Source organism: Grus americana, chromosome 3 (genome assembly GCF_028858705.1).
Source record: "Grus americana isolate bGruAme1 chromosome 3, bGruAme1.mat, whole genome shotgun sequence".
Classification (NCBI taxonomy): domain Eukaryota; kingdom Metazoa; phylum Chordata; class Aves; order Gruiformes; family Gruidae; genus Grus; species Grus americana.
In genome coordinates this window covers 40,967,185-40,991,234 of record NC_072854.1, presented here as the reverse complement: position 1 = coordinate 40,991,234, position 24,050 = coordinate 40,967,185, and the positions used below count along the sequence as shown (strand labels likewise).

At 42.3% G+C, this 24,050-nt stretch overlaps 1 protein-coding gene across 6 annotated transcripts in view; it reads right to left on the bottom strand.

Moving 5' to 3' along the window:
• The window catches only part of ANKRD6 (ankyrin repeat domain 6), a 116,023-nt gene that overhangs the window by 50,535 nt on the left and 41,438 nt on the right, over positions 1-24,050 (bottom strand). For all 6 annotated transcript variants that reach the window (XM_054819912.1, XM_054819914.1, XM_054819920.1 and 3 more), the window contains exon 3: positions 3,403-3,558. The gene's annotated coding sequence lies outside the window, so the exon portion shown is untranslated. The remainder of the gene's footprint in view (positions 1-3,402; positions 3,559-24,050) is intronic.

The following is a 24,050-nucleotide window of genomic DNA, read 5'->3' as shown; positions in this document are numbered from 1 at the left end:
ATAAAACAGCACGGTATGCGCTACTCGCAGAATAGTTTGCACAGCAAACAGATTAATTCATTACACTTGCAATCTAAATGGTTTCTCCTGGAATGAGATTAGGAAAGCTAGAGATTTTCACCAGTGGGACTCAAACAGCAGGGCAGCAGCCTTAGTGCAAGAACATTCCTGCAGTACACCACCCTGCAGCACACTCATGCTTTTTCTCAGCACTACTGGCATTCTTGTCTACTGTCTCCTTGCTAGCTTCTTTGTTGCTTCTGCTTCTTTTCACGTGCACAGAGCTCCAAAAACAATATCCAGACAATGCCCACCACCCACATGGCTGGTCTGTGCTCAGCCCTGTGTGCTGCACATTTGGATCACTCTCATACGTTCCTTTCCCCACCTCTTCTACACAGGAAGGTTTTTCCAAATAAATGTAAGAAACAATCAGGTTCACTCCAGTGTCAGTGAATTTTGAAACATCTTCACAAAAGGATTAAAAGCCAGAAACATCTGGATTTCTCTGCCATCCATCCAAAAACCAAACCTGTATTTCCAGATATTCTTATTTTAGAGGTTGTATGACATGGACTACACTTTTAAGATACAAGTTCACGTGCAAGTTTTACCATAGAGCTACGATTCACGGTAACAATTCAAAAATTATAACTTCCATTATATTACATGATGTTCCTCTCAAGACAGTCATTGATGACTGAAGCCAAATCTCAGATTCATGACAGCAAAAGAAAAAACAAACTGATTGCGAGGAAGTGTTTGGCACCACTCTTTCTGCTCTGACCACGGATGACTGAATGCAAATTTTCAGGACTCTCCAGAAGTCAGGGGCTCTCTGGACAGCACTGTGCCACCAGCTGTAAAGAAAAAGGTTCACTGGACAGTGCAGACATCTACCACTGACTTAATCAGCTAGGCTCCCTTTATGGTCAACAAAGGACACGATCCATGTCATCCTAAAGTATATTTCAACTGTCAAGATGAATCACACTCTAAAATTATTTACCTCATTAAGCATCATCTTGGATACTGCACTATAAACAACCAAAGTTGGATTAAATGAATCCTATCCACAGTATCTGTGAGAAACACTCAGCTTTCTGCAATTTGCTAGAGGACTTTTATCTGCCTGACTTCACCATGACATCTCCTGTCAATGGTAAATCACTGTGATTTATTTAGAATTAAAACACTCAAATTGGAAAAGAAATGCAAAAAACAACTGGTGCAGAAAGTATCAGCAAATCTCAGTAATGACTTGCTTCTGCATGGACTTCAGAAATCACACCACGCTCTCAGGTTTTATTTTCTAAGCCCTAAGCTGCTTCTGGCGATGATCCCACAAGCCTGGCTCATCCTCCAGCATCAAGACTGCCTTATTTCCCAGAAACAATAAGACAGCTTAGCGCGTGGAAAGCCTCTCCTTGTGCAGAGGATGGGGCTTTCTAGGGGAACAGTCTCTGACATTCTCTTGTAAAACCCAATCATCATCACAAACCTTTTTCCATCAGATGCACGGTGCACTACTGCAACATGTTGTACACAACCAGGTCGGGAACAAATACATTATATGACATAAAACACATTCCTTATTCAATACCATCACAGACTCTCCTAGATGCAACTCCCCCTCACGTGAAGTAGGCTAACTGGAGACAGCGAAGTTCTTTCTTCTCTCTGTGTATATCACATTTACATATATGCATATGCATATATACATGACAGACCTTCAGCTCATTTCTATATCCACCAGCAACTTAACAGTTAAAGAATATTAAAGAATTACATCCTTCAGTCATTCTGACTCCAATAAAACACTTCTCCACTTCCCCACTTCCCCATCCACTCATACACATTTTCTACGTGTAGCTGAGACGATGAAAATACTATTGTACACATACATACCTACATATGGACACACATACATACAAGTATGTAAAAATACAGATCTCATTTCTAAGGAACTATGTGCATTCTTACAAAGTGTTTGGGCTTTTAACATTGTGAACTCCAGAGGCTAAAGATTTTAAGCAACTGTCCTCCAGATTTTGGTCTTTCATCTTCCTCTCCATCCAGCACTACAGTCCTGGTTTACATACGAGGGAAGTGGTAGGCACTGTATACACATCCCTGTAAGTTGTCAAAAACACAGCCTTCCACAGAAAGCATTACAGGCTCCACCTATCTGAAAATCCAGTATCTTAAAATGCTTTCCTATACCTGAGCATTTATCCTGCTGAAGCATACATATAGCTGTGATTCCTTTTTAAGTAGAAAATGGAATAAATAAAATACATAATTGTAATCTATGTTTCTAACAACATATTGCTCAGTCTGTCATTGCTTTAATTGCGGAACTTCTAGCAAAGATTGGTTTGGGTTTTCTTCTTCTTACACATGTATCAGAATTGTAAGTGCCTTGATATGTCAAGGAAGACTATTTCATTTTAGTATATTTGCTGCTAAGGTACCCTCGGAAGACACTCAGCTTGCTTTCACTCAAGGTTCAGGAAACAATATTGCTGTACTATGCATAAAAAGTTATTAACCAATACTGTATATACCTTAGATAAATATCCCAGCTCATCAAGCACTCCACGAAAGGAAACTCCCCAGACTGCTCTGAGGGAAACCAGTCACTCAGTCTCAAGCATCTTCTCCCAGCTGGGTCTGGGCAGAGCACAGGTGATGCATCTCAAGGGACAGGCTCCACAGGCAGACCTCTTTCAGCTGTGGAAAGGCAGGAGTGGTACCCAGGTTCAAACGCCTGGGCAAGGCCTGGACACTGGAGTTGACTCCTTCCAACCTCCCCAGCTGCTGCCTCGTACTCTGTAGCATCCCACTGAGTTTGTGATCCTTTGGGTCTACAAGTTTGTCTCTTAAAGTCTAGAGCTACGACCTACAAAACATCTAAGAATGCACTATGCAGTGGGTTTCTGAATGCAGTCATTCACTATTCAGAAGTAAAAGGCAATTGAAAATCACTGAGAAAACAGCAAGCATTCTGAAGATGTCCATGCAGCCTCCCTATCAGCCCCAGGAGCTGGTCCCTCCCAGGTAATCTTTTCCCTGACAAAGCAGTTCTCCTTCCTAGGAGCCAGACCCTTGCTTAGGGAAATCCCATTTCAATAGGATACTTTTCTTCACTAGCCTCGAGCCACCAGTCCTTAGAAATGCAGTTCAACAGGGGTGTACATGGACAGCAGAGGAGGCAAGGAACTACATACTTGACAGGACACAGAAGTGTGACATAAATACCATAACCCGGCCCCACAGGTAAAACTCTGAGCTCTTCTCAATCCCTATTTACCCAGGGACTTCAATGCATTTCTGCATGTCATTATTTTTAGACATTTTAGACAAAAAATTTTTAAAAAATCAGGTTTGCTTTTTACTCACTCTTACAGATCAACCGTTCAGTTTTTTCTGATGAACATTTTACAGCTGTGTCTTGCAGGGCAACCTCTGGCTGGGAACAACAGGGATGGCAGCTTCAGTCTTTTCCAGTGCTGACAGCAACAGCAAGTCTCTGTACCACAGTATGGTACACTGCTCCTGCGTGAGGGGAAACACATCATAAATGAAGCATCAAAACAGACTGAGGAGTACAGAAATTTAACACCGGTGTTTTCTGCAGCATTCAGCTGCCTGAATGCACCTGGGCAAACCCAGCCATTTCTTCCTGAGGTTTTCACACCTGCTTCCCACTATAAACAAAACCAGTTCAAACCATGGCTTTCCAGTTTGGTTCCCGCTAACTGATCTCTGAAAATGCAAAGCAGTGAGAGCTGCACAATTATACAAACAAGGAAAATGAGGCAGAAACCTTTGTAGTTTCCCAAAAATCATGTGACATCAATAAAATCAGGAAAAGGACTTGTTCCATCGCTGTCACCCCAGGCCAGGTATCCAGTTTCAGCCATGACACCTAGGTGGATGCAAGTGAGAAGATTTTTCTCTGGCTGTGGGAACTTATTAGGCGTATTCGCTGAGGTTTCCATTTTCAGCATGTGATCCCTCTCTTGTTCTCTTTACACAAATAATCCTACTAGCTCCCCTTTCCTGCTGCTTTTCCAGGTTTATTTGTTGCCATAATTGTCATTACATCCTTTCTGAAGCCAGCATATCCCCTCTCAACTCCAGACAGGCTACCATGTTAGCAGTATTCGTGAGTAGATGAAAAGCCTTACAGGCCTTCACTGCCAAAAAAAGGAGGTCTCTACTATTCCTGGGTCATAAATCCAACCCTTGAGGCACGCAGGGGTGGAGTGGCCAGGGACTCACAGTGGTTAGCTCTCCGAAGGTAAAATGGCAGCTCCATACATCTGTAGAGAAGCAAGCTGCAGAAGCTTCCCCAGGGCACAGAGGCAGAGTGAGCAGCTGCCACTTTAACAAGCAGGAAATGGACTTTTACTGTCCTCCTAAAATCCCTGTGGTGGAGGCAAGGGATCTGCTGGTAAAACAGAGCAAGCCATAAAAATAAACGATGTGCTCAATTATCACCTCTAAATGGCAATGACCACACTGGGGAGAAAGGTGACTCCCTTCTCTTTCTGAAGCCCACTGACACGCTACAGAAACAGTTTAATGACAACAAGCTTCCCTGCCCCACCTCTTCCACCCAGCAAAGATAAGAAATATTTCATATGAAAACTAGCAAATGAGGGTAGTATTCTAGCAGAGCATTACTCCACGCTTGCCCGCTTCTTGCTTGCTTCACTAGGTATCTGCTTCAGGCCAGTGCTGGGAGATGGACTTGTGGACTACCCATGTTTCACCATGCTCATGTAAAGGTGAGAGAAAGGCTGCAAGAGAGCATACGACCCCAGTGCTGAGCATGTGCCTCACTGAACTCACATGCATCTTATAAAAAGTTAATACCTGTGTAGGGTGGTCTTTTTTTTTTTTTTTTTTCCCCAAAGAGTGATGCCTTTTCAAATGAACCTTTTTGCAAAACAAAACTGGAGCAGTGGTCATCTCCTTGGTCACCTCCTTCCCTTACAGTTAGAGAGAGACCGAATAGACTGCCTGGGAGTGCCTGGCTCCACAAGCTAGAAATGAACCCTCCAGTCTGGGTGCAATGTCACTGCTTGTTCAACAGTGGTCACAAATGATGGAAGTCACTTGGCCTGCTTGAACTTTTGAGAGCTGCAGGCAGAAAACTGCTAAGAATAAATAATCTCTCTTGATCTCTGAAGCAGAACTCATTGCCAAAATGCCAGTTCAGTGACTTCAATTAGAAAATGCTGTTGGAAGACCTTACCATCCCTCTTTCCCACTAATTAACATCTCCACATAATTCAGCTGCTTTTCCTATCGTTTTTCCTAATGCATTCAGATCAGCAGATGTGTTTGTGTACAAAACCCCTGGTACTACAGAAAGGCACTGGAAAAATAACCACTAGTTATGTCTGTGACTTGACCTTTTGGTATGGTTTTGCTGACTGTGTTGTCAATTATCTTGCAAATACACCTTTCTGTTTAATTTTAATTAGAAATATCAGTTGAAGCATAAAGAACCAAATAAATAAACTGTAGCTAAGCTACGGGTAGACTATTAATAACCATGTTCAAGATGATGTGCAAAAAGACGTAGTCTAAAGTTAGAATCACAGAAATGGAAATCGGAGAGAGATCTGCAGAGATCATCTAATCCCTTCTTACAGCTTTTACCAGAGCTGTGGTTACCACAATTTCTCTGGGTTTGTTGGGTTTTTTTTTTTTCCAGTCTCACAGGATCAAAGGCAAAACTTTAAACTGCCTTGTTTGGAAACCATTCTTCCTTTCTCAAAATCATAGAATCATAGAATGGTTTGGGTTGGAAGGGACCTCAAAGATCATCTAGTTCCAAACCCCCTGCTGCAGGCAGGGACACCCTCCACTAGACCACGTTGCCCAAAGCCTCATCCAACCTGGCCTTGAACACTTCCAGGGATGGGGCCTCCACAACCTCTCTGGGCAATCCTTATCATTCCCATAGGTTATTAACAGCACTTCCCTTAAGTTTGTTGAAATTAAGCCCCTTGTCTTCATTCCACTGCTCCCACTCCTTCCTTCTCTGAAAAATCACAAATGCTCTTTTTTTTAAAAGGAAAAATTAGGAAAAAAACCCTTACCAGTATTACCTACGGTAGAATAAAACAGCTATACATGTCTCTTGCCCTTCCTCACATCCCTCTCTTGGATGAAAGTTTTTTCCCAGTACATTTCAAGATACACTTTGGGCATTTACTTTTTTATAAGGAAATGAGAAACTCCTCTGTGATTATCAAGAACCTTTACTATCATTAACAAACTCAGGTACAAGTCTGATTTTTCTTTTTTTTTTTTTTTTAAGGTGAACACGCAGCAGCTCCTTCAACTATCAATAGGTAGTTTAGAGGCTATGCTTCAAACTCCTTGTTCAAACTTTCTTCTTCAACTTTTATTTCTGCAAGCAAGTCAGACTGTGGAATCTGACCCACTAGCAATCACCTAAGTACAAAAAATACCAGCTACTGACAGTGAGTATAACTCAGACAACAGCAGAAGAATTAGACATGAAAACATCTTTATGTCCTACAGGCCTAACGCAAACATGAAGGGTGGTTGTATCGATACACAGGACAGTCCTAACCCAAGTAAAGCAGGCACAGGTGGGTTTGCTGGACCCAAACGTACACTGCAAGCAAACCCCAACCTCTCCAACTTTGATGCTTTGATGCTCCAAGTCTTGACAGCAGAAAGCACTTGGTGTGAGAGGCTGCACGGCGGGGAGACCCCAACACCACCACACCTGAAGAGGGACCCGAGTCCTGGACTGCACCTGGGCAGGAAGGCTCCCAGGCAGGACCTTACCCGTAGACAGTGCAACACCATGACCTCTCCAGGAAGGAGCTCAGGAAGGGAACCAAGACCTCTGAGTTTCACATCCAGTGTACAAGGCTTGACAGGGCAAAACCCAAACGTTTGCTCTTGCACAGCCTCCGATTAGCCCAGACAGGCTGCTGGGTGTGCGGCACTGTGCTGCCTGAGGGCTCAGGGCAGATGGGCAGCACGCCTGCGGACAACCACATTCAGCTGAACAAAATAAAATGGTGGAGTTTGATTTTGGCTTTCAACCCAACCACCGCACTGATCCCATTCAGACTAAAATTTAACAAAAATAGCCCAAGCTGCCTTTCTTCTCCTTTCTTTTACAGAACTGTTGTCCACTGAAACACAAGCTGTTGACAATACAAAATGCAGTAACGCTGAACCTAAGATGTAACTCAATTCACCGACTGCAAAAGAAGATTAACTTAACAAGACCTAAGTTTGACTCCTTTTATCCTCTGCTGTACCACTTAAGTCATTACTAACCAGCCACGCTTTTAAGTTCTTGCAACTAATAGAATGTTGGTCGTTAAGTTCCTGTTTATATGATGCTTCGAGATTTAAATTATGTTTCAGTTCTGTTACAACACTTAAGTATCTGTGGATTAACTTACTATCATGGGACTAAGCAATGGAAAGCAAAATATAGGCCATTTTCACAAATCATGTAAAAAGAATTATTTCTTTTTATTCATTTATTCCAGCTGCTTTATAGTACAGCACGTGTCTCTAGGGCTCCATATTTTAGCATAACAGGAGCTGATGCTGGTACTTAGCAAGTTGGAAATATAAATCTAACCTCTCAAGTCCCTGAATTACAAACTCAGGTATCTGAGTTTTGGTAACCAGCTTAGAAAACCATGATTTCTACTCTGAGAGAGCCTGCTTATACTCGTTGCTGAACAGCTGCTCCTCTCAAAACTGCAGTTCATTAATGAATGGAGAAGACAACCTACTGACAGATAATTCAGCTTATGGACAAACACTGACAGCCTGAGGTATTCAACCCCTTTTTCCCTTCAGCCTTGATAGGCAAAGCCTGCTGCCAGACCCCTGTGCGTAACAGCGCAGTTTGGGAAGGACAGCAGCAACCAACAGTAGGGGAGCAACGGGGCAAGGACTACTTACAGAAGCTGGATTATGCAAATCCATGGGGTTGGATGGGAATCATCCATGCTGAAAGAGCTGGTTGATCATTTCTTTATCATGGTGAAGTGGAAGAAGTCCCTTATAACTGGAAAAGGCTAACATTACACTCATCTTCAGATGGTATAGATGGGAAGGAGGACCCAGGGAAATACAGGCCACTTAGGTTACCTCAGTCCCTGGAAAGATCATGGAGCACATCCCTGTGGAACACACGTTCCAGCATGTGCAGGATGAGAAGGTAAATCACTAACAGCCAGCCCATCCATGCTCAACAAATCAATGAGCTATTGTTTAATATTAGCGACCCCAATGATGGCACTGAGTGCACCTTTGGCGTATCTGCGAATGACACTAAATTGGGGGAATGGCTGACATGCTAGAAAGTAGTGTTGATCCGTTGAGCTTGACAAACTTCAGGACTGAACCAACGGAAATCTCCAAGGAGAAGCGTGAAGTTCCGCAGCAGGGCAGAATAGCCCATGGAGCAGTACAGGGTGGGAACTGACCAGATGAGCAATAGCCCTGCTAACAAACCCAAGAGTTACAGTGAACACTGCACTTAATATTTACCAACAGTGTGCTTTCACTGTGCATAAGGCAAACTCCATACTGCGCCACATTAGTAGGGAACATGACCAGCAGATCAAGGGAAGCTGTTTGTCCATCACTTCTGAGGTCACACCTGGGACACTGTGCCCCATTTTGCACCCCCTAAGTTCAAGAAGGGGGTTAAGAAACTGGAAAGGATCCAGGAGAGCGCTACCAATGATGCAACATGGGACAACAGATGCAAATTGAAGTTTGGAAGATTCACAATGGACGTTAGGAAGAAATTCCTTTCTAGGAAGGTAGTGCAGTGCTGGAGCAGGCAGCACAGAGATATGGTGGACTCTCCATCCTTGGAAATATTCGAGATCTGGCTAGACAAAGCCATAGCTGACCTGATCTGGTGTAGTGACAAGTCTGCTTCAAGCAAGAAGATGGATTAGATGACCTCAGAAGGTCCCTTCCAAACAACATCCTATGAGCCTACTGTAGATAAAACCACTTTACCCTAGTGATGACTTAGAATCATGGACTTATTTTGGTTGGAAATGATCATTAAAATCGAGTCCAAACATTAACCTAACACTGCTAAGTCCACCACTAAACCATGTCCCTAAGCACTGCATCTACATGTCTTTTAAATACCTCCAGGGATGGTGACTCAACCGCTTCCCTGGGCAGCCTGTTCCAATGATTGACAACCCTTTTGGTGAAGAAACTTTTTTCTAATATCCAGTCTAAACCTCCCTTGGCACAACTTGAGGCCATTTCTTCTTGTCCTGTTGCTTGTTACTTGGGAGAAGAGACCAACACCCACCTGGCTACAACCTCCTTTCAGGTAGTCGTAGAGACCAATAACATCTCCCCTCAGCCTCCTTTTCTCCAGACTAAACAACCCCAGTTCCCTCAGCCGCTCCCCATAAGATTTGTGCTCTAGACCCTTCACCATCTTCGTTGCCCTTCTTTGGACACACTCCAGCACCTCAATGTCTTTCTTGTAGTGAGGGGCCCAAACCTGAACACAGTACTCGAGGTGCAGCCTCACCAGTGCTGAGTACAGGGGGCCGATCACCTCCCTAGTCCTGCTGGCCACACTATTCCTGATACAAGCCATACTTATCTATGCAGAAAGAAACATTATTGCAAAATACAGTCACAAGTACTCTGCCTCTTAAATTCAAATACATTTTCATTTTTAAAAGGTACCAAATATAATTGACATTCCATATATATGTGCAGTATTTATTTTTACTTTTATTTCCTACAATTTTTGACCATTATGCTAAGACTCACTATTTTGCAAGGCACCTGTACTAAGAAATGTCACACCACGGAGAATGTAACTGTGATCACATAGGCTCATGTTATTATTGAATTCATGAATTCCCCCTCCTCACCCTACTTGTTTCCAAGCACAAAGGTATGCTGAGAACAGCTGTTTTGGTAAAAGTCGCCAGAATACGTTTATATTACAGCTCCCTCCACCACCACCCAGACACTTCAAATGAGGCGAGTTCTCCATTTGGTAATCCCCAACTTTGAACACCATCAGATGGTACTACTGTTCAATTAATTTCCATTCTTTGTGGTTACTTCTTGGATGAATTTATACACTATTTCTACTTAGGAAAAAATGGTGTATCCTGAAAACAGGTTCCCAAAATGTCTCAGAGGGTGTACAAGGAGCATAGGTTAGGTACTGTTACAATTGCATTTGGAAACTGGAAAAATAGCAGGTTCTTTTCTACAACAAACAAACAAACTAACCAGAAACATTAGTGCCGTAAACCTAATTAAACCTAATTTAATTTAATTTTCATCAGCTATATAATTCTGTTCACCTCACCAGGTTCAGCAGGAACACAGCTAGCGTGATTTCACTTGGGTATCTTATCTCTTACCTGTACTCTTTGGAAACTGTGTACTAACAAAAGTAACTTTACACCTACACAAATGGTTCATCTGGCAAATGATATCTGGAATGCACACTGCAATTTATGAAATTACCGCAATGTGCTGCTAATTTACACCTCATCTGTTAAAGACTACTTACAATCTGAAACGGTTCAATGAAAAGGGTCCAGAGGGTGAAACAGGTCTCAATGAATCTATTTTAAACCTGCTCAATTTAAAATAACTTTTTCTCTAATAGCTTTTTGAACAGCAAATACACCTGCAATGCAAAGGTCTAATTTCCCCCCTCTATTGTACCACTATAGCCTTGCTTTCAGTGCCTATACTAACAACAAAGCTTTTCGTCATGATTGCACCTTCACCAACAAATATGCTACAGATGCTACTGACTCCTACATGGACAGCTATCTATTTTGTTTCTCTAAGGACTTCAGTAGTTTGATCAGAGAAATTCTGGACCTAAAGTCACTGCCAACAATTTGGATATATGCCTTTTTTGATAAATAAATCTAACAGAGAAATAGTGGAAATAGTATTGGTAGGGACTGTTAACACCTTTCCCAAAGACGAGCAAAAGGTCAGCATCTCATAACTGATGGGTGGGCCCCTTGCTCAGTAAATAATTTCTTCATGTTGATAGTCTTGGCAACTCCCTCTCTGCCACTGACCAGGATCCTGCTGGAGGAAGGTTATGGTGGAGGGGAAGCTGGAGCAGCTGGGCATCACCTGGCAGCCCCAGGTTTGCTTCAACACCTACATGATTTTGAGACACTGCAATGGGACTGAAAAGGCACAAATGGCCAGGTAGCTTTGCTTGCTGTGTCTTTTTAAAATTACTTTTTACACTTTTCCTAACTGAAAAAGTGAAAAGGGGCTATACCGCGCTTGTTGCTTAACATTTGAAGTGAGACAGGTGGCAACAGGAGTAATTCTCCACCTCCCAGACACTTGTGCACAGAGGAGATGGCTGCAGGACAGACACTATTCAGGTGCTGGGGTGCCAACAGCATTGCTTCCTACACCTGTCATCACGTGAAAGGTGAGGACTTCAAAACCCAAGTGGCCTTCTGTTTGGTCAGGTCAATGTTTCCAAGCTTCCTCAGTGTCTAGCAAAACTGTAATCATTACCTGACCCACTGTTAAGAATTCAAAACTGGAAGTCTGAGCAAAGCAGCCCTGCTATGTTTATTAGTGTAAATGAGGTGGCTGAAGGACAGTAGAGTAATACTGTAGTACTTCACACTGCAAAAAGAGAATGGCAGTGGAAGAAAGCTTATTTTTCTTTAACACACTTTTTCCTTTCAAAATCCACTTATTATTTGAACTATTTATCTTCAGAAATTCATTTTATAACTGCCTGCTAGTTTTCATCCTTGCAGGCTGCCAGAAAACAGAATTCTCCAGAGAAGAAATCTGATTCAGCCTCTCTCTTCCAGGCTTACGAATTTCAATTGGGAGCTCATGAGTTGAACTGCTTTTTATTCATACCTCATCTTCCACTGTGACAGAGTTTTGGACAATGACAGTAAGACTGCTTTTCTTACTGTAAGGTACTTCCTTTACATTTGAATAAATATAGTTTGATCTTCATATGTGAGGTAGTTTTCAGCATGAATTTTATAAAACATCTGAAGAGGCAGCAATAGTAGATCTTGTTTTTCCTCTCAGATTACAAACTGAGGTATTAAGAATAAAAGCAAAGATCAAAAAAATAATTAAAAACATCAAAAAACTCTTAACAGGAAAGGATCTCACCTGCTGTTTTTATGTCTCTCTGGGATGTTCTTCGCTCTGTTCTGCTTCCATTTTTCATGCCTCCATCTCAAAGCCCATCTGCTGTCAGTCATCTGCACTCAATCTGCTTGCAAATACAATACTTTTCCTTCCTGCCATTGTGTCAGAGCCCCTGAGCTCCTCACTGTCTCCCCTTCATTGTAGAGATTCAGATCAGCACTTTTTATGGAGCCTCAGTTCAATTTGGCAGATCAACCAGGACATTGTCCTCTTTTATCACTTCATTTACACATTGCAAAATATTTCTGAAATGTACAACTAGTTTACAATGTACACACAAGTGGTTGTTGGAAACTACTGGTGTGAATGCCTTGACTTTGGATACATTAGTGAAAACATGGCTGCAACCTGTGTGCTGCTGGAGGGCAAAACACAATTCCCTACCTACTGCTCCGGGAAGGCAGTTCAAAAAACAAACAGAAAACACACAAAAATGGCAGAAAAAAAAAAAAAGTTGTAAGAGCATGGTTTTTAAAGAAACAATGCAGAATATAGGCCCAGAGTCTTAGCTGTCCATTGAAAAACCTGTTTCTGGTATCATCAGAGTAATCCCTTCTGTTTTTCAGAATTATTATCAAAACATTTATTTTCCTGTGAAAATCAGCCTGCCATTCAATCTTGGAAAATCATAGCTACCCTGAAATAAAAAGATGATGAGTATTAACACAAAGGTACTGATCCAGTCTCATCTTCAGGTGCCTTCACAACAGTATATCCAGAATCTTCCCTTGAAATATTTCACCTTTCTGCCCTTTTCCCACTTCTCCATTGCTTTTCCCTGTGTTATCTGTTTTGACATCATCTCCAAATCAACAGCAACCGAGCAGAACTTAGAGCCTATCTAAGAACAAATACAGATAGCTCTCAGGTAAAATTAGGTGACAGACTTAAAAGCTCATTTGTGTCAGGGAAACAGGAAAGGACAGAAGTCTTGAGGGATGTGTGACTGCAGTCTGTAGAGCAGGTTTACTGACCACCAAAGACAAACGCACATCCTCAGATTTTATACAGAAATTGCTAAAACCAGTAACAGCAAACTGCAACGAGGGCAGTCTGGAAGGCAAAAAATAAAAATCAGAAAACAAAATATCAAGGTTTAATTATCCCTACTGCCCCAGCCCAGCACACAGCTGTTGAGGTTGATGTTATTACCATGACAGCCCAACTTTTGCTATAATCACCACTGAGCCACAGTTGCACCACTGCCCAGAAACAACTATACAAACAGAAGAGAAGATGATCCCTGCCCTTTTGAGAGAGAATTTGAGAGAAAAACCAAGAGGCAGCAACTGGACAGACAGGCACACGGTGTAGGAGAGATTCAAAAGCAACGCTAGGAGCAAGCTAGCAGCATCTTAGTTACCATTTTCTTTTGCAGGCATCACACTAAAGCAAGGGGGAAGCACCAAGCGAGGCCTCCCAGGCAGCACCATGGATCTTTTCAGGCAGTTCTCCCTGGGCATGAGCGTTTTTGTCAGTGTGTGAAGGAGGGAACAGAAGGTGGCATCCTGATTCATCCAGCGATGCAGGTCAAGCTCTTAAAGTTGAATGAAAGATGAAAAGTCACCAGAGGCTCTCCACCCCCATAAAGAAATGGCAACCACATTACGTTCACTACGGTAGAGAAAAGAGGGATGGCTGTGGGGATGAAGGTGCTTTGGTCAAACCCTAAGACTAGGGAAACAACCTCCACAGGGGTATGCCAGGACAGCAGCAGCAGGGTAAAATCCTCACATTAGCCACATCACTGAACTATGTTGTAGTAACAGACGCACAAATTACAAGACATAAATTCTAGGCACAGTTTTAACAGTACAGAAGTATACAAAAGAGATGGATGCAGAAGAATTTGGCAAGTTTTAGGTACAGTGTGGTCACAATCACCTCGAGGAACCCTGCATTAAAGATTTTCTTACTAGGAATCTGAGTGGTAAGAAGGATGATGATTGTTAAACAAATGATCAAATATACGGAATTGCTGGTGATGGTTTGGAAAAGGGGAAAAAAGTTGGAGGTTATAGGATAGAAAAATGTCAGCTGACATCTCCAGGTCCACAAGACTATGTTGGAAAGACAGGTATTTCTGGCCCATACAGAAGATAAGTCAGGTGTACAGCAACAAAGAGAAGTCTTCAGAAGTTGAGCTGATGTTTATCTCAAGGTAATCTCATCCACAAGGCGCAGAAAACAAAGCCAAATGACCAAGGGCACAACCACAGAGAACAATTACCAAAAAGCCAGACGGGGGAGGATCCTCCAACTAAATCACTGAGGTGGCAGAAGAACCTGAAGAGGACACAATCAGAGAACAAAAGCATGGGCATGATTTCAAGAACAACATCGGGGACTGCAGACAGCTGACAGCTCAAGTGAGGCTAAGGAGGCACACTGCAGGTTGTAAACATTGATGAGGGAGAGGTCAGTAAAGATGCTGCCCAGAATGAAATGTGCAAAGCTGGACTGGAAAAGGCACGGATGCATTAGAGAGAGACACTCCACCAACAGCTGCTGACAGCATGTTGAGCAACAAGAGGGAGAAGAGAGTTGCAGAGAGTACCCAGAGGTGCGAATGTAACTGGTGATGGGGTGGCCTTTTTTTCAAGCCAGAAGAGATTCAAATGAGCTTATGTTGCTAGCAAAACCAGAGGAACAGGAGGTGAGGGTGGGTACTAAGAGAAGAGATGAAAAAATCAGTGAAATGATTGAGATCGGACATAATCAGCAGGGCAAGTGGAGGGGTTAGCAGAAGAGGGCAGGCAAAGAACTTCTGCCTTTGCTGGAGGATGGAAGGCTTGTAAGAAGGGAGAAGAGAGCACAAACAATGAAAAAACTTCTTTTGCCAGACTTCTCTTCAAAGCAATTGCTGAGTTCCTATGCATGGCAAGAAGTGGAGGGAGAAAAATGGGAACTCCACAGGGACAAGCCCAAGCTGGCAAAAACATCGCTGGGGCTCTGGAGAGGGACTGCTGTTAAGCCAAGGGACGGCGTGGCTACCAGCCTACCAGTACCATGGGAAACCAGCCTGGCATTGAGCTCCACAACAGCACAAAGCCAGTCCAGGGGCGCCTGACAGAGATGTCAGAGCAGATTCTCATGTTATTCCAACAACGAAATAGAAGACACATCAAAAGAAAACACATACCCTTAAATATCCCTAAATGAATGCTGGAATGGCGCTTGGTATGCAATAAAGAAGCAAACATGCCCCCAAAGTGTCAATTGTATTTGTACAATATAAATTGTAAATACATTTGTATTTATATATTGTATTGTAAATATTTTTGTATATATTGTACAATATATGTAAATATATTTTTGTTATTTTGATGTGTGCACAGCCTTGCTCACAAGTTGTTAAGAAATTTCAGTTTTTAAGTTCCTGCCCTGTTAAGGCCTTCTGGGAAACATGAATATTCCATTTGACAAAGATTTATCCAACATAATGAGAGCTAAAAGATGCAAGAATCATTTGGAAGACTGCCCTATTAGATGTACTGTTCAGATGCTTCCCATTTTTCCCATGTTCACTGCTTTAAAGACTAGAGTATCTCTAAGAATTAGTACGAGATACACCATAAAAGTTTTTAAATCAATGATTACTGAGAAATTTCCAGATATTAACACTGAATAGAATAAGCTTAGTTCAGAGAAAAAATATCTAGCAAGTCTACTATGTTCTTTCAGATTTTCTTAGTGCACATGATTCAAGAAACACATAGGTATTTTCCAAAATGTGCAGCAGTCCATTTAGGAGGAGGTATTTCTAATTTTCTTTAGGAGGGGAAAGAAGATTTACATCCTCCTGTCTTTTATATCAGTCGTGCAAGTCTTCTTTAAAGACTTTTTCACACACACACAAATTTTTGATGCATGCGCTATTCAATTAAAAAACAACCTTTAACTGTGCAAGGGAGTAAATTCTAATTTTTAGAGATAAACAACAAAACTTTAATTTATCGCAGTAAGACAAGAATTTGAATTTAAGAAAGTGTGACTCTAAAACACTAATAATGCTATACTCATCTTTGAACTGCTGCTATGAGTGTCAAACGTTTCACTTGAGATTAAATATTGCATGTATCCAGTGTACACAGAGTTCATATGTACGCTGTATGCACATAGAAAAACATACAAACTAAGCTGTACAACTCAATTTTTAGCCAAAACCATTACTTGTTATGCATCTGTGGTGGGTTGACCCTGGCTGGAGGCCAGGTGCCCATCAGAGCTGCTCTGTCACTGCCCTCCTCAGCTGGGCAGGGGACAGAAAATACAACAAAAGGCTCCTGGGTTGAGATAAGGACAGGGAGAGATCACTCACCAGTCACCGTCATGGGCAAAACAGACTCAACTTAGAAAAATTAATCTTATTACCAAACAAAACAGAGTAGAGGAATGAGAAATAAAATCAAATCTTAAAACACCTCCCCCCACCCCTCCCATCTTCCCGGGCTCAACTTCACTCCCAGCTTCAACCTCCTCCCCCCTCAGCAGCACAGGGGGACGGGGAATGGGGGTTGGGGTCGGTTCATCACACCTTGTCTCTGCTGCTCCGTCCTCCTCAGGGGAAGGACTCCTCACACTCTTCCCCTGCTCCAGCGTGGGGTCCCTCCCACGGGAGACAGTCCTCCACCAACTTCTCCAACGTGAGTCCTTCCCATGGGCTGCAGTTCTTCACCAACTGCTCCAGCATGGGTCCCTTCCACGGGGTGCAGACCTTCAGGAGCAGACTGCTCCAGCGTGGGTCCCCCATGGGGTCACAAGTCCTGCCAGCAAACCTGCTCCAGCATGGGCTCCTCTCTCCATGGGGCCACAGGTCCTGCCAGGAGCTTGCTCCACTGTGGGCTTCCCATGGGGTCACAGCCTCCTTCGGGCATCCACCTGCTCCAGCATGGGGTACTCCATGGGCTGCAGGTGAATATCTACTCCACCATCATCCTCCATGGGCTGCAGGGGGACAGCCTGCCTCACCATGGTCTTCTCCATGGGCTGCAGGGAAATCTCTGCTCTGGCATCTGGAGCACCTCCTCCCCCTCCTTCTGCACCGACCTTGGTGTCTGCAGAATTGTTCCTCTCACATATTCTCACTTCTCTCTCTAGCTGCAAAAGCTCCACCTAAGTTGTTTTTTTTTGTCCCCTTCTTAAATATGTTATCACAGAGGTGCTGATGGGCTCAGCCTTGGCCAGCGGCAGGTCCGTCTTGGAGCCGACTGGCTTTGGCTCTATCAGACACAGGGGAAGCTTCTAGCAGCATCTCACAGAAGTCACCCCTGTAGCCTCCCCCACTACCAAAACCTGGCCACACAAACCCAATACAGCACCTTAAATATATTTTAGCAGCATAAATATTAGTTATTATATTGTATAAGAGCAGAATTGTTCCTCTCTAGAACCATCAATTCAATACATTCATATGCTTACATTCAGTTAATAAAATGCAAAGCATCTATTTCACTACCTTTGAAATATAAATATGCTGAGCTCCACAATTCACCTGGTGTACTTGGCAAAGTATTGTGAGTGATGTTGGAAAATACAATGAGTTATACAGCAAAGACCGATAAGGCTAGACAACGTTGATAGTGATGCCGTAACTCTTACTTAGTTTTCAATCTTCTAAATCCAGAGGACACACGTTTGGTTTATGTTCAAACAGCATACGTCAACACATTCATGTCAACACAACGGTATCTTAGAAAATCAACTGTTGACAGAAAGGTGATTGCTTTTCCTCAGTACTGAGATTGAATAAGATCATCTTTTCACAAACAAGCATCATCATAGATCAAATCCTATGTTGGTAAAGCCCACCTAAACCTCTCTTGAAACACTTTGTTTTACTTATTAATGGTCAGAAAATTTTACTCTGCCACACTATAGAAACAGAAAATGAGCAACGCTCCCGAAAAAAGGCCAGTCTTACTGAGAAGTTGCAATTAAAGCCTTCCACACAGTGGCCACAAAAACCAGACAGAAAATATATAGCACATGCAGCAGTAATTTTTTCTAACTGAACCTTTGATTGATTCTACAAACCTTTCCTATAGAAGGGAGGCAAAAGAGAGCTGGCACTGTACTTTATAATATATACAAGGAATAGCACTCAGAAAGGGAAGAGCTTAGCCATTCATAGGCTGTACTTGTATTATTAACTAAGTCTCTCCAAGCTCTAGGTGAAAGCAGAAACAGATGCTGTGTTTTCTTTGAGATATTTTTGCAAGTTCAACCCAATGCACTGGGGACACGTCCGTCTCTGGGTGCACACCCCGCAGAGCTGAGAGTTTTGGCCAAGAAAAGATCGTTTGCCTGTGCAAAAACTAGGTAGAAAAAATGGTAGACCTAGCTGGGCTAGGTTTAATACACTGTATGGGATCGTTAGTGTCTGGAGAGTATTCAATAATGTGCATTATCAGGGCATGATATACCAAATTTCTTTCAAGATGACTGGACTTGATTATTTGTGTAAAAAAGCTGGACTGGGTGACATTGCAGCAGCCTTCAGTAACGGCGCTAAACTGAGAGCACAGGCAAAATCCTCTCTCGTTCTGGGGCACGGCGGAGAATCAGAGTTTGCCCAAAGACCCACTGTCATGGCTCATACCTGTTTTCATGTGGCATGTCCACTCTGGGTGGAGATGGTAATTTGGTCTCTTTGTTCATTCAGTTCCTAATCGCTCTGTTGAGACTGACAGTGGGGGAGACCATTAGTGTCAGCTCTGCTGGGACATTCTGTTATTAAGGCTACTTAAGCTTTTCCAAGTAAATTGCCTGTGTCAAACTAACATCACACAGTGATGGGCAAAAAAGCCATTACACAACTGCTCTCCCTTTCTATTGATCCACCCAGGAGCAAGGGGGAAGGGAAAAGACACAACCCTGGAGACTTCAGCCAGTTCTTTGCAGTTCCCTGTTCCTCCCACTCACTATATTCCTATTTTACACTATTTAGAGGCAATGCATTAGTCATTCCCTCAAATTCATTCACTTAACTGGAAGTTAATGACTGGGCATACATGTCCCTCTCAAAGCCTTGCAACAGTCACCATGTTGGGTACATCTTGCCTAACTTAAACCTTATAAAAGATTTGGTTTAGACTAGTTTAATTTCCTTCTACAGTCAATGGAGAAACAGCTGTAATGTAGTCACAGGATGAGTGTCCCAGGTTCTTTCTGGCCCCCTCCTCTGACCACAAATGGAACTCACCTCTAATTTTCACACACCTCTACTTAGATGGTGTGGACCCCATATGTAACAACAAACTTTCCATTAAAGAAAGTACTTTGCTATGTCAAGGCTTCCATCTTCTTACAAAAAAGAGCCAAAAATTGTTTGTAGACTATCTTCTGAACTGTAATTATAGCCCTGAGATCCTATCTGCGGGCTACGGGATTCCCAGCACCTTTTAACCACTGTTCATTCATCTGTCATTTAGCATCTTTAAGCAGCAAAGGCATTCCTTGTGTCGCTTTGAGTATATCTAATCTTACACATGTAAAACCTTAAGTAGAAAATAAGTACGATTCTTGACCCTATTAAGCCACAGGGAATTTGCTGTTAACTTTGACAGGGTTTGGATTTCACTCCCGCTCCTGATACCCAGAGAGCTGTAGGCTTGTTATTGTTCATATTTGCAAATGGATTTAAGTATTTAGGATATTTTTTTTTATCTCTGAATATGGGATCTTTTTTGGATCTGGGAACATTTAATCTGTGGATCTTCTCCATCTATAACACAGCACACTGAAGAATTCTTTCTGCTGGGTGTAATGTCTGCTGTTTAAAATCCACACATGTTCTTTGAAGTGAACAGGACTGCCAGTCTGCTATACAACTCCAAAACACAAATTTGAAAAAGAACAGTTCTTCCCAATTCGAGTATGCGTTCAACTGAATTATGGCATTTCCCCATCATGTCTGTCTTCCCTCTCTTTTGCTAGTTTCTTTACTCCTTGTCAGAATGAAATAAAACGAGAAAAGGAGAAATACTAGAGGGGAAGTTTAAGCACATAAAAGTTAGTCAATTCAAAGTTATAGCTGCCAAAGGAACATTAATTCAGCTAACTGCACAGTCACTGTAAGGCGCACACGTTAAAACCAGATACCATTACAGTCTACGATGCACGGACACCAAAGAACTGTTACGGTTCTTACAGGAAAACATACCTTTATATTTACAAACTTGCTGGCTTAGTTCATTCTTCTCTGTTTAAATTCCTCATGACGAATGTAACTAGCTGCATTGCTGTTTCATTAAGTACCCTGACATTTTAGCTAGATGTTTCAAAGAGATTTATGCCCCTCCATCCAAAAGGGGCAAAAAGAGAGGCAAAGATGAACAAAGGGCTGTGGAGCAGTATGACCGTGGGAACGAGGTGCTCTCCACATGAAAACAGAAGAGCTTTTCAGATAACATCAGAATGGCTAGCCTACAAAATGTCACTTTTTCAGCTATCTCTAATATTTGAGGAGTTTCAGGAGCACTGTGTATAGGAATTAATTCAAATAAATGAACAAGTTATCAAACTTCCCTCCTAAACTATGTCCCACAACTGAAGAATCTGATGTCCACACTGCCCCACCTCTCTCCCTCATCACCATACTGGAACCCAAACCACCACCCCATGGGACAGACAAGGGACAGAAGCAGCATATCAACAGGTATCTCAGCCCGACCCTCTTCGCTGACTGCAGAGCACACTTATGGAGACAGAGACAGAAGGCAATCCAGACTAGGCACTGATTTTGGCGATTTTGAACATCCCTCTGGAGGAAAGACTTCTCTTTCCATTCACTAGAAGGCAGTCCAAGGGAGACAGGTTAGCTTAACAGCCAAGAGTCCAAATCTGAAGAGCCTGATGATTCAGTAACACCCAAAAGACTTCACAAAATGATCTGCTTATATTTCTCACATTCTTTATAAATCCTCATGTTTAAAATATATTAGCAAATACAGGAACTATTTTTCCTCACCTAATATAAACTAAAATGCACACTTTTCATGTATGTATGTGAGGGCACTAGATTAGTCCCATTTCTGGTTTGGATATTGAGACCCAAATACAGGATTCAGCCTCGGTGTTGGTTCCCACCGTACTGCCACTACCGACTCACTTCCAGTCTTCCCATAAAACATCCAGCTCAGAGAAGATGCACAGATGTGTCTGGACAGGCAGGCAGGTCTGTCTGAAAGTACACTCACTGTGTGAATTGTTTGGTATATTTTTGATACAACATGATTATTACTTCTCAATATTGTGCAGAGCTGGTTTTAGAGGGAAATGTTTTGGGTTTGGGTGCATTTGGGAGGGTTGTTTTTTTGTTTTTAACTGTAAGTACCTTATTGCATATCAAAGTATACTTTGAAGAAACCTAGTACCAGCTTCATTTTGCCATGCAATCTTTGAAACACAAGACTAGCTAATAAGGTTTTGAAACGTTTCACATCGTACAAATCAAGTGGCTTTGAACACACTCAACAAATACAACTCTTATTAAATGGAGCACACACATACTTCTAACATCTGATACGAAACAGTTAAAAGAACAACATTCATTAAATGGATATTTCCAAATCAATTAAAAGACCTTCAAAAAAATAAAAAATAAATCAGGAGTGGAAAGTATTTCTCAAATTAAGCTGCGCATTGTACAGCAAACACCTGCATCATCGCCACAGTTAGACACCTGCAAGCTCCAAAGCCAAAGTCCAACCAAGACAGAAGAAAGCAGGGATCACAGCACAGGTAGCATGCCCTCTACTAATCACCTAGTATGGACCAAAACCATCTTCACACCAGAAGAAAAAGGGAAAAAAAAAAAAAAAAAAGATGTGTGTATATATATGCGCCTATGTATCTATATGTGTATGATATATCTTTCATTAGACACTTGCATCAAAATACATGAGATGATACTGTAATTGCTACCTGCCAAGGTTTATGAGTGAATTGCAGAAGGGGCCACTCGCTACAATGAGCAGGAGGGAAATTATTTCCAAAAGCCAAAGAAAGTTTACTTCCTTGCATTGCCTCAGAGCTGACAGTTCATCGGGGACGTCTCAGCAGAGAGTGGGCACCCCTGACTCGGCGGGGTCCTGAGAGCAGCTGCTCCTGTCCCCGCAAGACCTCTTCTTAACATCTGGGATGTTTCATGTCTTACTCCCTTCTACCTGGTTTCCAAACAGAAATTATTCCCAAACAATGCATTATTCCTCACTCTGCAACCCAGGAGAGGGGAGGGGGGAAGGAATCCTCTGAGTAGGATTGTAGAAGATTATATTTAGCCCAGTTTGATCCCATTCTCAGTAATTTGGGCAACAAAGAGCTCCAGCTCTGCTGGGGGTGGGGAGAAGGGCACATCTCCCGGTGTGCCTGATCCTACCGTAAGTAAACCAACTAATCCCCTTCTGAACTACTTGAGTCCTCCCAAGCAATTATTTTAGAAAACAAACACATCAGCCAGTCTGTATTATCCATATCCAGACATATCCACAAGGCTCTTGGATAAACTCTCAGCTATTTCTTTCACGCCCTCGCTGGTAACAGTCACCTCTCCGTGGGTGCGGGGTTGCACACAGGGCTGGACAACCCCAGTGGCAAGAACCAGCAGTCCCTGGCTTCATCGTGCAGTCAGCACATGGAGCCAGGACTCAGCACAAACAGCAACAGAGAGAAGGAGAATTATAGGGAAACATCACAAAAATAAGGAGCATCAGAGGTCCCTGATAAACCTATGGCATCCTAGGAGCTGCAGAGGCGAGAGACGTATGCTGCTCTGCTTGTATGAACGTTCAGTAGGGCCAGGCTTTTAAGAAGGCAGACAAGAAATTTGGTCATAGCTGCTATTCACCAAGCCCTGGCATCACCAACACAGGAGGGTAAAGACAAAGTTCGGTCCCAACTTAAATTCTGGTTTTGACCATAAAATCATTATAAGAAAAGGGAGCAAACAACTCAGCTGCCAAAAGCTTGCCTAATTAGCAGGAATTTGTTTGCTTCACATTTCTTAAATTCCTTTCTCTTTGCAAGACAACTGACTAAGAAATATTCCTTTCCTCAAAAAAGCACCCAAGCAGAATAAATAGAACAACTAATATAAAGTGGCAGCTGTAAATTAATCTATATAGTAGGCAGTTTGTAAGGCTTTGTTCATCCCGACAGCTTTGTTGGCTACAAACCAGAGGAAACAAAAACAACCCCAAATATTCATTCATATCCGCAAACTGTTCATTAAACAGCAGCACTAATACTTAATCTCACCAGATGCTGGGATGAAACAAGCATTACAGTCTCAGCGCACTGAAGTGTTGTCGTGCCAAACAAGAACTGTTATCGCGCTGGCACAATCATCTGAAAAACAAGCAGGTGTGCACGCATGCGTGCACAAGCGAGCAAGTCAAGTTCTTCAATTGTCGCCTAAGTTCCTTCCAAGGCTCTCTTACTTTTTAAACTGGTATCTTTTGAGCCTGTTACACACAGATTACAGACAAAGTATATGTTCTCTTTCTCCAAATGGACCTCTATGCCCCCAGTTCACACTCATGCACTCTTAATGCAGAATTTTGAGTGATTATACCTATTTTTGTCATACTTATTTTTATGTTGTCAATTTAAATGAAGCCAAACGTAAGAAAAAGGACTGAGTTTGCACAGTAAAACACTCTAATTTATAACCTCTTTGGTAAGGAGAAAAAAACCCAGTTGTTCTGTAATAGCTAGTAGAGCGCTATGTTATTAAGTGCTTTTTTCTCAAGCCTATCTCAAATAAGTTATTACATCTTAATCACTCT